This window comes from Agelaius tricolor, unplaced genomic scaffold, assembly GCF_023055355.1.
Source record: "Agelaius tricolor isolate 1412-34295 unplaced genomic scaffold, bAgeTri1.0.p SCAF_9, whole genome shotgun sequence".
NCBI classification, from domain to species: domain Eukaryota; kingdom Metazoa; phylum Chordata; class Aves; order Passeriformes; family Icteridae; genus Agelaius; species Agelaius tricolor.
In genome coordinates this window covers 15,425,329-15,442,525 of record NW_027269269.1, presented here as the reverse complement: position 1 = coordinate 15,442,525, position 17,197 = coordinate 15,425,329, and the positions used below count along the sequence as shown (strand labels likewise).

The 17,197-nt window shown below is 36.3% G+C and overlaps 1 protein-coding gene across 29 annotated transcripts in view; it reads left to right on the top strand.

Annotated features, from left to right (window-relative positions):
• DLG2 (discs large MAGUK scaffold protein 2) overlaps nt 1-17,197 on the top strand; it is a 982,781-nt gene that overhangs the window by 741,501 nt on the left and 224,083 nt on the right. The window lies entirely within an intron of this gene.

The window sequence follows — 17,197 nt, the reverse complement described above, 5'->3', positions numbered from 1 at the left end:
TGAGTGCTATAGCCTTCACTCCTTGAACAACATCTTTAGCAATTCAAGCACTTCTTTAGCTCCTAGACCTTTCTGAAAATAAGCCTGGAGACCTTGACTCACTGGCAGGAGCACACATGACAGTGGGTGGCAGGATGCAGCCCAGATGAATACAACTACATGCATGTTATGCTTGACAGGGTTGTGCTGCTTCTGAAAACACCTTCAGATCTGCAATATTTTATAGTTATAAGGGAAAACACAATCAACATACACTGTGCTGATTAACTGTCTGCAACTTAAATGCAGTGTTCAACGTAGATTGTCCCTGCTTGTGAATCAGCCTCCTAAGGCCTTTAGATTATTTAAGGATCTTTTGGAAATGATAGAAGTTAATTGTGGATTTTCTTTATCACTTTCAATTAACAAATTAGAAAGTCCTAACGGGAAGTTTCCTATAATTTCTGTTTAATCCTGGCTAAAGTGTTCTCTTCAAGTAAATGATCCAGTCATATAACTATTAGGGTTAATGAAAGAAAAATTATGCTGCCTTTCAATCTCAGCTCTCATGCTATTTTGTGTGAGTGAGTCTCTGACCCTAATAAGCAGAAGCATTCCTATAAACTCATTTAAGTGCTTTATTTTTTTTCATGAGGAGTCTTCTGTTTTGGACTCTATTAATTAAAATTGCTAGGAAGATGCAACTTTCAAAAACTCAGAGAGATGCTTGCAGGAGAATCTTAACCTGTGAAGGCATAAAACCTCTACAGTTCAAGTGTTTAATTATGTAATGTTGCAGAAGCCTTTCAGGTTTAGATGCAGTGCTTCAGGTTAGAGCTGCTGGGCTTTATTTGCAGTTGTGCTGCTGACTAATTTTCTTCAGTTGAGCAAGTCACTTAATTCTATTTGCTTTGCTTTGTCAGTAAAATAATCCTCTCAGTTATATTAAGAATAATAACTACTATCATTAGACAGACTAGAATAAAAATTTTAAAAGAGAAAAATGAAGGTATTTGTTCTGCTCTGTCATTTGGGAAATGTTTCGTATTTTTTTAATATGGTTTGATTTTAAGAGATAATGTGCTTTCTTGTGCTACAGATCTCCTTTTGTTCACAGTCTGCACCCATGAAAATTAAACTGTATATTCTTAGCTCATAAAATGGACAGAAATATTAATTCAGTTCAGTTAAGTAGCAGTACTTTCTTTACTATGTCTTTACAGAAAAAAAAAAACAGTTCTCAGTAAGAAAACATCTTTAAATCACTAGTATTAAAATCTTCCTGCTGTTTTGATTACAAGCAGAGCTACAAAGAGACATCTGTGAACAAAGGAAAGATATCTCCTTCCTTTCCCTGCCTGTCAGCAAGTTCTGAGTCTCAGTCTCTGAGTCACAGAAAATGCTCCCAAAGTATCAAAAGTCAGTCTCCATGTGTTTTTTTCTGGATTAATGGTGAAGACTGGAACCAGGAGACTAGACAAGTGTCAGGCTATATTTAATGGGTTTGTGCCCAAGGATTTTGGCCAGGGCATTCAGTCACCAGGCATGGGGAGCTTGTGGTGGAGCGTGACCCTCCAAATTGAAGTTGTGCTTGATGTCTCAGGCTCAGAGGCTGCCATTTACCACTAAGGCTGGCTACAGCACTGGCTGCCTAAACACAAGGCATGAAAATAATCCCATGAAAACCCAGCCAGTTCCTAACCCAGTTCACACAACAACTTCCTTGTTTGAAATGGACATTTCTGTGAGATATGTTATTGTTTTCAATGTACGTAAGCAGCCTCTCAAACATTTCATTCTGCTCTCTGAAAATCACCTTGAAACAGTGCTTCCAAATTGACAGAGTACTAAAACTCCAAATACAATGTTCAAATTCTTCTGAGTGTGGGGAGAAATTCAAACCCATATATTGGTTCCCTTTCTGGTTCAAGTATATTCAGAATAAATGACAAAAATTTATCAGAAACTATCACTCTGCTAAGGAGTGTTGCAGTAACAAGCTACTGGAGCCATTCACTATTTCAAACTTTGTCCACAGTGACAATTATTACCTGACAACTGTCTAAAGGCCGCTGTGAGAAATAGGTTTGGAGATTTCAGTTTCATTCCTGTGGACAAGTTTCCACATCATAAAAATCATCACTCCATCTGTCACAGTAATTGCTAGAGTCTTGGCTCATCAGAAAAACCAAGAATAAATTTAACCTGGAGAACAAATTACTTTTTTACCCCATGAGAGAGTTCTTTGAGCTTGAAATTAAATATTACTGTGGAGGCAGGGTAGATAAAGCTATGCTGTGGCTCCCTGTGCTGTACCTGTTGGGAGAAGAATAGTTTCTAGGGTTTTAACTGCACAGAAAAGAGCAGGAAAGCTTTCTGGTCAGAGCAAAGAGCTGGAAACTGAGAAATTTGCCTGTGCCACTGACAGGTTGTATGACCTTGGAAAATGAAAACTTTTTCAATTTTGTCCGCTTGTGAAATGGGTGGCAAGTGTCTACAGACACCCCCAGCAGCCCTTAGGGTTAAAAGATATTTCCAGCAGGTGGAGATATGCAATAATTTCTGCACTGCATAGAAAAAGAGTGATCATTAGTATTAAACAGAGTGAAAGAAGACATGGTGGAAAGTGGGTGGGACCTCTCGTTACAGCAGTGTAGTTTGTCAGGGAAATGTGAGAGAATTATAACAGTAATAATGATCCTTCCCTCAGCCCTGCACTAGTCTTGGTTTGCACTGCAGTTATCCCAGTGGAATACTGTAGTGCTGGCTCAGGCGCCCAGATTGTGTTGTATGTACTCACCAACATTTATTTTTCTCGAAATCAGCTCTATATGTAGATATTTTCAAATATGTCTGGTTCTGTTCATTTTGTCAAGTCAAATAAGGTCTGACTTTACCCCAGGATATATCTATAAAAATGTTTGCGCAGCAATCAGGAGGAAGCAGTCTCTGAGTCTGTGCTAGGCCAATGATACTGCAAGCCTATTGGAGGACAATGTTGTGGGAGGCTTTTGCAAAATTGAATGAGTTGTTTAAATTGGAACCTCATCTCTTGTAGTTGTTGATTTCACTTTATGTCTTCAGTCCAAAAAGTATAAAATGCTAATTAATGGAACAGCCGGAAACAGAAAAATACTAACTTCAAGAAAACCCCAGATGTGATGGGATCCACATCCTCAGTCTATGCTAAAATTTCTACATGATTTTGTTTTCCTTTTCTATTTTTTCCCCACTGTCACAACATACAAGTACCTTTATGTGTCTATAAGGATAATAATATTTCCCATTATAAAGGGAAAATTGATTTTAGTAACCAAAGGTTGAAACACGGAGGTCACATTTTCTGCCATTTCTTTGTTTGTAAAAGGCCATGCAACCATCATTAAGAGAAATGTGATGAAATCTATTGTTCATTTCTCATATTACTGCTGAAATAGTTATTGATTAGTACTCTTTACATTTCCTGTTTCAAAAAAGCATTTGTTGCTCTTTGAAAATATTGATTATATAACTGGAACCATCTACAGAGACTTCAGAGTGATACAAGTAATGAAAACTGTAACACTGAAAACTTTAAGGTGTTCAAATTTTGTTTAAATTTTAGCTGGACTGAAAGTCTCAACATAACTTTGGGGAGTTGTTGTAAGTTGTTCCCTGATTCAGTCTGACAATACAAATACTACAAAGGAGTTTATCAAAATGGGGAAAACAGCAGAGAAGAGAACAAGAAATTGTGGAAATATAAACTCCCATTTACCTGTATAGTACATTTATGTACATGTGCTACAGTTAGGAAGTTGTTTTTAAATGCCGTCTGAATAAATATCATCCTTATTTTAGTTAAACTTGCATTCTGGTATGGAGAAGATTGCTGAACTGCTTTTCTTATTGATTTTAATACATTTTGATGGAAATAAATCTACATTTGTTAGAGAACTGACTGTCATAAAATAAAAGATGGGCTTTCAGATAATCTCACGAGTTAAAATCAAAATGACTTCTAGTAAGACACGGATTTGGAAGTACCTAAATTACATTTTTAAAGTGAAATTTGAACCAGTGTAATACAGGCCAAAGATCTATAGGCAAGACTCTCCATTTAAATTCTGTGGTTTGGCGTGCACTTGCTTTGCGAACCACGACAATTTTGCTCAGTTTCTCAGTTTGGTTATTGAATTTTCCTTCTCTTCACCTTTCAAACAGAAAGGAGCCTGAGCATATACTTGCTAGAGCCCTTTACCACCCCCCTGTAACTTCCTAATTAAAGCTCTTTCACTCCAGTTCATTCATCTCAGTATTTTCTCACTTTCCTGTTTGGTGTGAGAAACAGTAACTCAGTCCTTTTCAAAGAATATTTTAAAGCTATCACAGTGGGTTTTGGGTGGTTAGAGGTGCTATGCTTTTGACCATCAAAATTATCTTGTGATTACTTGAAAATTATTTGGGGTTTTTTTTGCTTTTTTAAAATTTTATTGTCTTCTAATGATATAATCTAAGGTGAGATCTAAATATAACTTCAAATCTTAAAAATTACTGTTGTAGATTCCCTTTCAGCTCAGAATATGCATTCAGAGTTTGAAGGATAATTTATGTTATCCCAGCACAGTAGGATTGTGCCTATTTTCACTCAGTTTCTCTTCCAACTCCGTAGCTTCTTTGAAAAATTCGTGCCATAATTTTTTCATGTTAGTTCAAAATTCTGAAAGTGTGTGTGTGTAGGAAATGACAAAGTCGTGCTATGCAGAAAGACAGAAATGTTTAAAGAACATTGGTTAATTACTGGGGCTGTTCAGATATCAACTGTGTAGCTCTGAGGTTGTAGAACTCACCTACCACTACTGTCTCCATACTTGTATCCAAAATTTTGCCCAAATGTAGTTTTAAGAAACCAACACAAGAAAAGAAAGCTATTCTGAATTTACTGATTTTTAATGTCTCCAAAAGAGGGGGTCCTTTTCTTACTACTGACTGTGGAGGACCTTGAGACGTGAACCAAAATTTGAAAATACTGAAACCTTGTTTTGAAACTGAAAAAGAGAAGAGGGGAGATTCAGAGTTAAAATTTTTGACAGTGTAAGTTATACATTTACTGTACTTCAACATAGTTTCTTAAGAGTATTAATTTGAGAAGTAGTAAGGGGTGGCAGGGGGGCAGGGAACAGAGGAAATGGGAAGGACAGAGATGGATGCTTATTTATTACACACAAGTCTAGGAGAAATGTAAAATCCCGAGCTTGAGTTTTGGTAGGAAACATTGAAAAGGCCAGGAAAGAAACTGCCCTTGATAAACCATATGCACACATGCAGAGATATTCAGTGCATATATATCAATATCAAGGGCAGTTTCTTTTTTTACAATTTGCAATAGTGGGACACATTGACATAGGAGTTCACCATAAGCCAGAGTGATTATAAGCTGCTGTATCAATATGAAGTCATTGGGAAGCAGTTTTCTTTTTGTTCTGCCAAGAAAAGAAAGGAAAAAAAATGTGCATTAGGTATGCAGAAAGAGTTACAAGCTCTAAACATCCTTGAATTTTGTAAAGGTCTAGTTATGCAACTGGCCTTTCTGGGTTGAACCTAAATTTAGCCAAGTTGTCATTGTAAATTTGTGTGTAGAATTTGTTAATGTTTTGGGATTTAAAAGAATTAATTCTTTAAAAGGTGTTTATTTCATTTTTAAAGAACAGCACCAGAAGCAACTACTTTATCTGATTTTTTTAATAATGCTTATAGTGTATAAAACTACTACTGTTACTGCAGAAAAAGCAAGGTCAGTGAAAGTGACAAGATATTAAAACACATTTTTTAGCTGACAAAGGGAAGAGGAACTTTTAGTTTGACTTTCAAAATTAAAATTTCAATATTGTTAAGGAAACACAGGAAGAGAAACTTCACAGTCCCTAGGGAGATGCAAAGACAATGTCTTTTTCCAGAGTATTTCCATACTCCATGCAGAAAATATATCATTTCACAGATAATTGGAGTTGTTTGCCTTATCTTTTGAGGATCATCATAATTCTTGCATTCATTATGTTGAAATCACTACACTTATGAAGTGGGAAGAAGGGAAAAGAATGCAACTCCAGCAGCTGAGTTCTAAATAGCAATGACTGTATCTGCAATCAGGCTTTCCTAAATAGCAGAGTGAAGCCATCATAGTGTAGAATGAAAGAACGCTAGGACGTGCACCTGAGCTGCACTGAAGCCCACATGGGTGGGGTACACAGCAGGGAAGCCAAATACCTCCTGCTACTTCTCCCTGGTGTTACAGTGGCCTGTGCAGCCCAATGCAGCCCAAGGTCCCCAGCTGGTTCCAGCCCAGGAGGGTTAGCTGATGAGGCAGAATAACCTGCTGCCAATGAATGCCCACACTGATTAATAGCTGACTTGGGCATAGTCAGCAACGTGTAGGCAGCTCAGCTACTGATCTGATGAAGGCTGCAGAAACTATAATCAGAACTCAGAGCCTATTTGAGGTACAGTGACTAAGAGTTGCAGGTAGGAGGACTTGTGTAGTATCTGTGGTAAGAGTAGGGCTGTACAGGCTGTGTTGGAAGCAGAAGTCATACAAGTTTGGTTAGGATACAAACTCACCTAATGCTGTCAGTGCACCATGCAGAAGAGAATTCAACTTTGACATTTCAGATTCAGCACTATGAGTGAAGGTTGTTCATTTTTCCAATCAAACCTTTACAACAATTTAATTTATTATCCTTCAGTCAAAGTGTATGAGAATTCTTGTGTTACAAAGATGTCTGAAGTAGGGAATGAATTCATGAGTGTCTTTTAAATCATAGGCGCTGCCTAGAATACTGAGCCTCAAATGAAATTTCTCCTGGTCGATATGTCCACAGGATTTAGAAATGGAAATATAGAAAGAGAGGAACTTTACTCGTGATGGAAATTTGAGGCCATTTTTTCTAATGGATTTTGCCTGGTTTCCCAGATACTTCTTGTAATCATCACTCAACAATTAGCATTTACATTGGTATGCCATGGATTACAAGAATAGGTCTTTCAGCTAGGGTACTCAGATTGTTCTTTGGAACAAAATATCAAAGATTCAAACCTTTCTGACAATGGTAACAATACAGGAATCATGTTCAACTGATTATTTTCCTTACTTTTCCTTTTTATTTTCCTTGTACAATACCTTAGTGATTTGAATTAATTGGAAGACTAGAGTTTTATGTTTTGACAAAAGTGGGATTAGGCAGCAGGTGTCTGCCAAGGAAGATCATTACAATACCAAAACCAAATTATATCTCAGCAAACACAGGAGATTTACATGACTGTGTTAGAGTTAAACCAAGAATAACATGGCAACACAATTCTGTAAGCAGTTTTCATGTTGAGGCTGAGTGCCACACCACATGACATCATTTTTTGTAGCATCACAACAGCTATTTCTCAAAAAGCCTTCATTTGTTTAAATGTACTACTGTGTATCCTTCTTAAATAATAGCATCACAGGGAAAATGATTGGAATGGTAAAATCAAGCAGCATGGACTGTTGTTTATCAATAAACTTTAAACACAATGCTGCAATATAAAGTTGTGGTTCTGAGTAATCACTACTATAATAAGAAAGGGGTTTTTTATAAAACTAAATATGCTCTTCACCAAAATAGAGTATGCTGTGATATTTTCACACTGGGTTTCTTTAATTTCTTTCATGTTGAAATTTTCCAGTTCTACTATTCTTGCATTACCACTTTAAAATGAAAGAAATAATTTTAATTAGTTTCAATTTACAGAAATGCAACATTGATGCAGCTTGGAAAATTATAAGATTACTTCAGCTTGCACACAGCTTTAATTTTGTCTACCTTAATATTATTCCAATCACTGTGAGAGTCTGGATATGTCGTGTATCTATGTTTTCTTAGAGACAAGGAGATGGCAAGAGAAACTAACAGCTTTACTAAGGTCCTAACAGAAATCCTCTGTGAGGCTAGGGAGTTTCAGACTCACTTGCCAAAAGGAACAACAAACAGAGAATACAAATCAAGAGTACCATGTGCAATGTTAAATTTTAGTAGTGTACATATGAATGTAAATCAGTCTAATTCTCTTTTTGAAAAACTAACAGATCTTCATTTGAGTTAAAAAATCATAAAAAGGTGAAAGCTACCATTTGACTTGGAATGTTGATTCATAGACTGATTAACCAATATCCTGGAATTTGGTAGTATTGTAAAGACCCTTTATATTGCTAACAAGAAAAGCAAAATGAATTAAAAGAGGTCCTTATACATTCATTTAAAATTATATTAGGATTTCATCACTTCAGGCTTAGACCAGTCTTTATATAGAGAATAAGATGAAGTGTGATGTGAGAAAAATTACATTGCACTTTCTTTTTCAAAATGCTGACAGTTTTACCTCTATTCTCAATTGGAGATGTGCATATCGTAACATTTACTGTAAGAAACAGGTCTGGGTTGACATCAGTGAAATACATAAATTGAAGTAATTGCTCTTTTCCAGAATTAATTGACACATTCTGCTTCCACATGTATAGTTGGGACTGATGGGAAGCAATCTCTGGTTTGTATATAAAAGGATTCTGCAGCTACATTGTTATGATAGGTTTAATAATAAAATACAAGTTTAGGTGCTTCAAAGGTGTAGAATGTATCTAGGCCTGTCTTTGACCCAGAAGAATAAAACAGGAATTAAACTGTTTCACTTAACTTGGGTACAGAAGTTTTCATTTTTGTATCCAGAGGTCATGAGTAACAGAACCTTCATGGGGTTTCTTGGTGTGAATTTACCAAAATGTATTTGGAGAATTCCACTGGGTAAAAAATACAATTATTTGAACAGGCATTTTTTATAATAGTAGAATTCCCTGGTATGTTGGAAGAGAGATGTAACTTGAAATAAAGTAGTGTTATCAAAGGCATTGTGAACACAAGAAACCTATTGCCATGGAATTTCTTGGCAATTTTGTGAATCCAAGATTTCAAAATATGGATTACTATCCAGTGCATGGGCTTATCCTCCATAAAATTTTTTCTATCATCTAAATAATCCATATTTCATATGTGAAGTGTTCATTGATTTCAGGTACTCATAGGTTTTCAGCAGAACTGCTTTCTCTTCAAAAATAACACATGGAGAGCTGAAGCAAAATGTTGCAATGATAGCTCAGTTCATGTGCATAGGATAAATATGGATACAAGACGCTCATGTTCCAAAATACCTTCATCGTGGCTATTTCTTTTTACAGTGCTAAAAAACAATGGAATTCTGATTTAGTGCTGGTTAAGGTTAGATGACTTGTTGGTATAAATCCAACTGTGACCATTTGTATTGATTGACTCGTGTTTCCTTGTGCATCCCTGTCTGTTACTCAGATGTTTTCTCTTAAGCAGCAGTATTTCAAATCTCAGTGGAGCCAGTGCAACTGGCCAAAACGTGCAAACCAAAGTACAATAGTACATGCAGAGGGAAATAATTAGTTGGTAGAAGCAAAGACTTACTTCTAGATGAAGCTCTTTGTTTAAGAAATAAAACATGAACGTAGAAGAAACATGGCAGTGTCTTTGTACTAAATTAACCTTGAAATAACCCAAGAGCCTTAGGTTTGCTGGCTCACTGATGAGAAGATTGTATTATAAGGAATGATCCCTAACCTATAAGAAATACTTGTAAAGTTTAGCAAAGGGAACTCAGGCTTTTGTTTAGGACTTAGACTATTTTATCTTAGTGATGTTAAATTAGTCACCAGAAGGATCACAAATTGACTGTGTATCAGCTCAGTCACGTATACGTGCTTGCTAATTTTGGAAATCTTTTAAAACCATTTTCCAATGTTTTACTCAAATGATTTATCTATTAAGATTTAGCTAAACAATTCACCTTAATGACTACCACAGGCGTAGAGTCAAAGTCTTCATAAATTCCTTTCACAATTCTCTCCTAATTAGCTAAATACCTCTTCAAAGATTGAACTTAATAACCATCTTTAAATAAATGGCGGTTTATATGTCAGTTTATGAATATATGGATTGACATAATGGAACATATAATAAAAAATATAGCATCATTCATCTAATCCAGTCTAGGGCCTATAATCAAAGCCAGGCAAAATTAATTACTAATGTTGTTAGGTAATATTACAGTCATCTTCTCTGGGAGAGGCTTATGCCTCATGCTTCCACTGGGACTAACCCCAGAATGAGAAAAATTAATACAGTTTTAATTTTTTTTTCACGTCTAGTTCTAGTGTATACTTCATGGTTAGACCCCATGGTAGAAGGCACTCAATGATTCCCATGAAATGCTAAGTCCAACTTCTATTGATTAAAAATGTTCAAAGGTCATGCTTCATATAGATTAGATTCGACGCAGAAGAGCTTAAACTGTTGAATCGCTTCACTATTCGCCTTTCATTTTGACAATACAGCCTTTATACTTCTGCATTGTCAAATTGCCATTCCCTGCTGTTTGTCCTTATCCTGTTGGAATGTTGTTTATGTGCATTGTGTTATTTCTGCATTTGCTTTCTTCTCTTTGTGTATTTTTGTAGGATTGTTGGGTTTGTGCTTGGTATAGCTGCACATGCACACTTGCATGCTGGGCTGCTTTGAATGACAGAGGAAGAGAGATTAAATAGCTGCTTATGTAGGATTGCATTCTCCTCACCTCTGCTCTGTTTAAAAAAAATACATATTCAACCCATATTCCTAGCTTGCACAGAGATAATGTGTATCCAGATAGAAGGGATAACATTATCAGAAGGTATCACACAGGTGCAGTAAACACAGTATCAGGAGTAACTGCAATATGGAATGTGTTTTTCTGCTAAATTTTAAATTGTAAGTTGATACTCTTTCTGTTGTGATAGTCCTATTTGTTTTAATGAGACACGTCTGCAGAAGCTGAATGTACTCCTTCTCTGTAATTCAATGCAATGCATACATGAAGGTTATTAAGCACAGATAAAATTAACTTGGTCTTATACAATATTAAACTTAAGTTTCTGTAGCATTTTTTTATTATATAATGATACAGAATCTCATAACATATAGAAATGTTTAATAATGGCATGGTATGGTTTCCCATCAGACAGTATTTAATTGCTGTTTTAAATCACTTGAATTTCCATATAGTTTATCTTAAATTAGTAAAATTTAGTGCAATGACTTCAGCATAAGAAGAATTTTATGTGCTTGTTTTTCTTTGGATGGAGAGGGATAGAAACTTTGCAAATTAGTTTAATGGGTAGATGTTATTTTAAATCTGTCATTAGGCTTATTTATCTGTGATTTCCCTACCCTTTAAAAAACAAGCGATGTAGTACAAAAGTCCTGTGTTTTTTGAGTGTCATCTTAAGTGCAAAAAAGAAGGTTCATTTTTGGACAAAATTGCTCTGACAGAGCACTATACTCCTTTTTTTGGATCCTGGATTGGAATTGAGAGTCTCTGATTCCTGAAGGGAGTTCTCAATGGTCTTTTAAGTGGAATTCCTAACTTTAGATGAACTTCTGTGGACTGTGGTAGAAAAGTACATGAAAATGTGAGGTTTTGCAGATTTTTCAAGTATCTGCTTAACCATTTGTTTTCTTATACTCTTATTGAGTACATATCTCCCACAAAATTTTATTTTGACAAAAATGGATTTCCTTCAGTTCTGTTGACACTAATGAAACAAGTAATCTAAAAATTCTGGTCTTCACACTTCAAGGCTAGCTGCCTGTTAGCATTTTTAGGAATAATTTATTAGTTTACAATATTTCAAAATTTATTATGTATTCACAGACTATAGAATGGATGAGCTTTTCCTTTAGACAATAGAAGTAGTTTTCTTACTGGAAAACTTACCCAGTGACTTCTTTCTTCCTCTTCTGCCTTCCCCCCACAATGGTACTGTTTAATACATGTCTGATGTGCCATTTGGTATTTTTGGATTGCAAATCTTATATGATTCTTCCTATTATGCCTATATGAATTTTCCCTAAAATGCTGAGCTATCTCTTGATTTCCATCAAAGTTTTGCCAAAGTTCCTTAAATGTGGACCCCTTTTTCAAGTCCTTCCTAATGCCTTTTAACATTTGCTTAAACTGCAGAGGAAGTTTGGTGCACACACTTTAGTTCTTACTTGCCTGAAGATCTAATAAGGTTTGAGTGCAGTAGTGTGTTTCATTATAAAGCAATGCACAGCTCTAGAAATCCGCAGAAGTGGGGTTTATGGTGAGTGCTGGGTGTTGCAGCTGCCATAGAGCAGCTACTGATGGGAACTGTGCTACATACTCCCTGTGAAAGAATATATGTATGTGTGTATTCTTGCTTTCTAGGGAGAGATCAATCACCATCACAGGCAAAGCAGGCTCAACTCAGTGAAAGTAATTCAATTAAATCAGAGTAGGGTAGTGAGAAATAAAATCAAACCTTAAAACACCTTCCCCCAGCCTTTCTCTTCCTTCTGGACTCAGCTTCACTCCTGGTTTCTGTACCTGCTTTCCCTGGGCAGTATGGGGTGACAGTGAGTGGGGCTTGTGTGGGTTCATTACAGCTTGTGTCGGCAGCTTTGAAAGCCCTAGTGCTGGGGAGAATTAGGAGGGACAGTAACAGGAAATGAGGTACAACATTTGAGTGAATGGCAAAAATCATTAGTGATGTGGAAGGCCATAAGCATCATGCCAGAGAGTAGGAAGGAGGGTGACAGCTGAGGAACTGGCTCCATGGGGAACTGCAAACCCAGCACTGTGTTGGGTGTGGTACCAGGTACCGTGAGCTGTAGGTAATTGGGAGGCCATGCGGAGTGCCTTGGGAAGGTTCCTGCAGGTTCTGAACAAATGTTCCCTGTTTAAATTCATGAAAATAGCACAATCTCCTCTTCCACAGCTGTAATTAGAGACAAAATCAGGTGTTATGTTCATGGATCATTTCCATCCAATACTGCTTAAGTAACCTCAGAGTGTTGGATTTTTTTTCTTCTACCATTATCCCTTTTTTCTCCTACACACCTCTATGTTTTTTCACTTCTAAGTATTTTGCCATGTAAAGCTCAGTCCTCAGCTGGTATAATTTTCAAACTAACTTCATCAGGGAGGACTTTAGCTCCCAGAAGGAGCTTTATAATTTCTCATAATCATTACAGTATCATAAATAATAATGATGGGAATAATCACAACAGTAGTAGTATAACTGAGGCTGATAGGAAGACTTAAGCTTACTTTTTTAACAGTAATAGAATATCTTGGAATTCTGTGGAGGATTAGGCACTCCATTTCCAAAAACCCAAAAGTTTGTCAAAAATATGAAGATATGAACAAGGAACACAATCACTTAGGATTGGATTAGGTTTTCTCTAACAGTTTTCATTCACTATCCCTAATTTACTCAATGCTGTGTTCTTCACAATACTTTAAGTCTGTGTTTACTCTACATGTGGGACTCTTTGAAAATATGTCCTCTCCACTCTACTCCTTTAAACAGCATTTCTAATTACTTTCAGTTCCCCCCACATCATTCTAAACCAGTTCTGCTGTTTTAAAAACTCTTAAATAATCTTGTATCTCAAACTGAAAGAACAAATCCTCTCAAAAAAATATTTTTGTATTTTAAAGGTAATCATTATCTCCTGCAATTACCTCAGCCATAAGGAAGTAGATTTGAAGGCAGTGGATGCTTCACCACTTTGAAGATCAGGTACCTGACTTGGGTACACCACTTACAAAGGTGGATAATTAGCTCTGTTCCAGGAGCTGAAGCATTGCTCTGAGTCACAGCTCCACCTTGCATTCTTCCTTACTGCTAAATGATGCTAGTTTAGGGCTGCAGTAACTCAAATACTTCAAGTCACAGAATGTGGCTAGCCACTTATTTGTGAGCACTGTTTAGGGAAGGGAGGCAGGCAGGAAGGGAGGAATGAGTTAGCAACCTTTTTTACCTTAGTCATGCAAGTGAAATAACCTCAGAGAACCTAAACAGAGATGTGATGTGGGCTTATTCTACATATTTGTAGGCAGAGTGACAGCCTAATCCTTCATTTTGTTCCTTTTCTGTTTTCCAATGAGTAGCTATTTAGCCTAGCAATGCTATTTGTACAATAGATGTACAGATGCCATTTTAAAAATTGAGTTATGTTGCTAAAATCCTCACTGCATGTGCCTGTGCATGAAAACAGCTCTACATCTCATGTCTGGCTTTGTTACCTGAGGGTGATCTGAACGTAGCAGGGTTGAATGTCCTATTCCCTAAAGTTTCCTATTTGCCTCTGATGGGAGACTGGTTAGTTTGACACTTCTAATATGGGTCAGTAACTGTCAGTACTGGATATTATCAAACCCCTTGTAGCCGAGATTAAATTAATGCCAAAAAAAAAGCAATCTCTGGTCTTCTAATTAATCCCACAGGAGTGCAAAAACTCATTTAAGTTAGGAGTTTAGCTGTTGGCAGCATCAGGAAAAGCTGGTTTCACTTCACTGAGCTGAATTAAAACTCCACATTAATGGAATTAAAGCATGTTGCCCTCCTAAACACTTAGATCCATCAAATCAAAGGCTTAGAAGCTTTATAAACAACTGCAGTGCTACCTTCAATCCTTGACATAAGAAACAACATGCTGAGAATACATCATAAAAACAGTCTTAGTATTCCCTTCACTGGTCTCTAGTGGAATTTTTTAATATTGCATTTATCACTCTTTTTTTGTTTTACTATTGTGAATGACAAAGAATAACTCAGGGCTCTAGTTTTGGGTTTGATTTTGTTGTTTGTTTTGGATTTTTTTTTTCCTGCAGAGAACATATTGATAGACAAATGGAGTTTGTATATTTTTCTTCTGTGTGGCAGTTTCAGAATTGGGAGCTGAAGAATGGCTGCTCCAGAGCCATTATTCAGAGTGGTCTCTACCCAGCCTGTGCCATGGCTGCTTTGCTGCATCTTTATGAGAAGTTGCAGGTCAATTGATTTAGGAAGCAAATAACTTCAGCGCTGTCAGTTTTGACTTGTCAAAATAAAGATACATGGAAACAAAAGAGTTCCTAAATCAGGGCTGTAGCAAATAGAGGACAGCTGTTCTTTGTTGATAGAGGTTGAGGGTTGAGAGAGGAAAGTTAATGATTTTTCAAGTGCTTTCTTTGTAAAGACAATGTGTCTAGGTTTTATCTAAACAAAAGAGAAGAGGAAAGATTTTGGATTGTAATAACCTTATTTCTTCTACTGTCAGTGCAATAGGCAGGCTTTGGGATGAACTGATTTGAGCATCATGCAGTCTGATCCCTTAATGGTGGTTTGTCCATATTCTTACATTAGAGAAGTTTAAAACACAATAAATATTTCCCTAACACATTCATCCCAGATAGGTGTTTCACTGGTGTATTGTGTATCAGTGAAAGTGTCATTTGGGAAGGGAAGGTGGTGGTTCATCTGACCCCTGTGGGGAAAGAAGGGTTATGATGCTGCCTCCAGTTTCAGCATCATCCACACAACAAAAGTGCCTTCAGAGCTTTCTTGGCCCAGAACAAAATTAAAGCTGAGCAGACTGGCTACTCACCTTTTTGTTTATATAATGTTTACTGATATGATTATTTGCATAATAAACATTTTAAAAAATATGTGAACACCAGGCTGCTCTATTTTTATTACTTAATGAAGCCATGAAATGGTTCACCTTGCCTGAGAAATAAGTTTAAAACGAAAAGCAATTTAAACCCATTAAAAAGAGAGGTTGGATTCTTTGCTCCCAGTTTTGCACCTTATTATTAATTTACAATCTCATTCTTTGTTCCTTCACTCTTAAGAATTGTCTTACAAGAACAGTATATCCGCCTTGTCTCAATGAACTAAAATAAAAGGGATTTAAGTTAAAATTGGTCTTTTACAGGATGTAAAATTCTTTTCTTCAGGGAAAATCCATCTTGTGTGGCTGTAGTACTGGGCTGTATATTGAAATGTTGTAACTTCATATTATTAAAATTAGTAGGAGGTTCATTCTGTATAATTTTAGAGAAATGGTAGCATTTTTATAAACATTTGTAAAGCATTTTTATAAATGTCAAACTCTGAACATTTTAATCTGTCAGTTTAAAACTGTGCTGCTTACATATCTCAGTAGGGATATGTTTAGGCATTCATCACAGAAAGTGTTGGTAGCAGAAAGCTTTATTTCTTCTGTGCTGCAAAAGACATGGCAACTGCACAAGTGTATTAAGCATGTGATGAAATCAGCTTCTTTCTGCTGGTTCCATCAGTTTGATAGAATTCACCAGGAGACTTTCTTTTCAATAAGTCAGTTAGGAATCAAATCAGACTATTATTCTGTCTCCAATAGCAACTTGTGTCAAGCAATGATTAAATTGCATTTTAGACTTTAAGGTGTCATTATATTCACAATGATACCTTAGAAGGCACAAGTTTCTATTGAGCATCAAACTTGATTTTTATAATTATGTAAAAGAAAATGAGTTTTCAAATCACCAGTTCTGAACTATTTTCATAAAGAAGGCGAGGGCTCATTTGAATACTGTGTCATAAATCCCTAGGAATGGAAAAGGTTTCTAATGGGTGGAATATTGCAGCTAGATGAGCCCCTCACTTGGCAAGAGTGGGGTGTAAAGTTCCTTGTGAATGTGAAATTTTAACCAATATTCATATAATGTTCTGCAGTGTTTGTCCCACTCAGCTGTTCTGTTCATACCATGATCCTGCAAACTTATAATTCCTAAGTTTGCTATAAAACAGTTAAGAAGCTCTGCAGCTCTTCTTACAAGGGGAATATACTTTTCCACAAACCTTCTGAAACCTTCTCAGTAGGGATGAATACTTTACCAACATAAAACAAGAGCACACTTGTCACAACAGAAGACACCAGGAAGCAGCAGGACTTGTTTGTCCAGTGACAGGCAGCACAACTCCATGGGCTGCAAAACAGAAACCAAAAAGGATCTTTTCTGTCAGACAGCATTGACTATGTTACAGGATGAAATTCATATAAAAGAGATATGTTGCTCACTAATGTCAAATGAAGTGCTTTGATTGAAAATAAGATGCATTGCTTCTGAACAAGCAGCTTGAGATATAAGCAAAGCTTGAAAGCAAGACAAAGTCTTCAGTTATTAGAATTAGTGATATAAAACTGACATAAAGATTTACTTTTATTGTGTACTTGCATTATTAATACTGGGGCTCACTATGTGCTATAGTCATTTAAACTAATCAGAAAATACACCCAGATGCTTCTGCTTTTTAATATCTTAT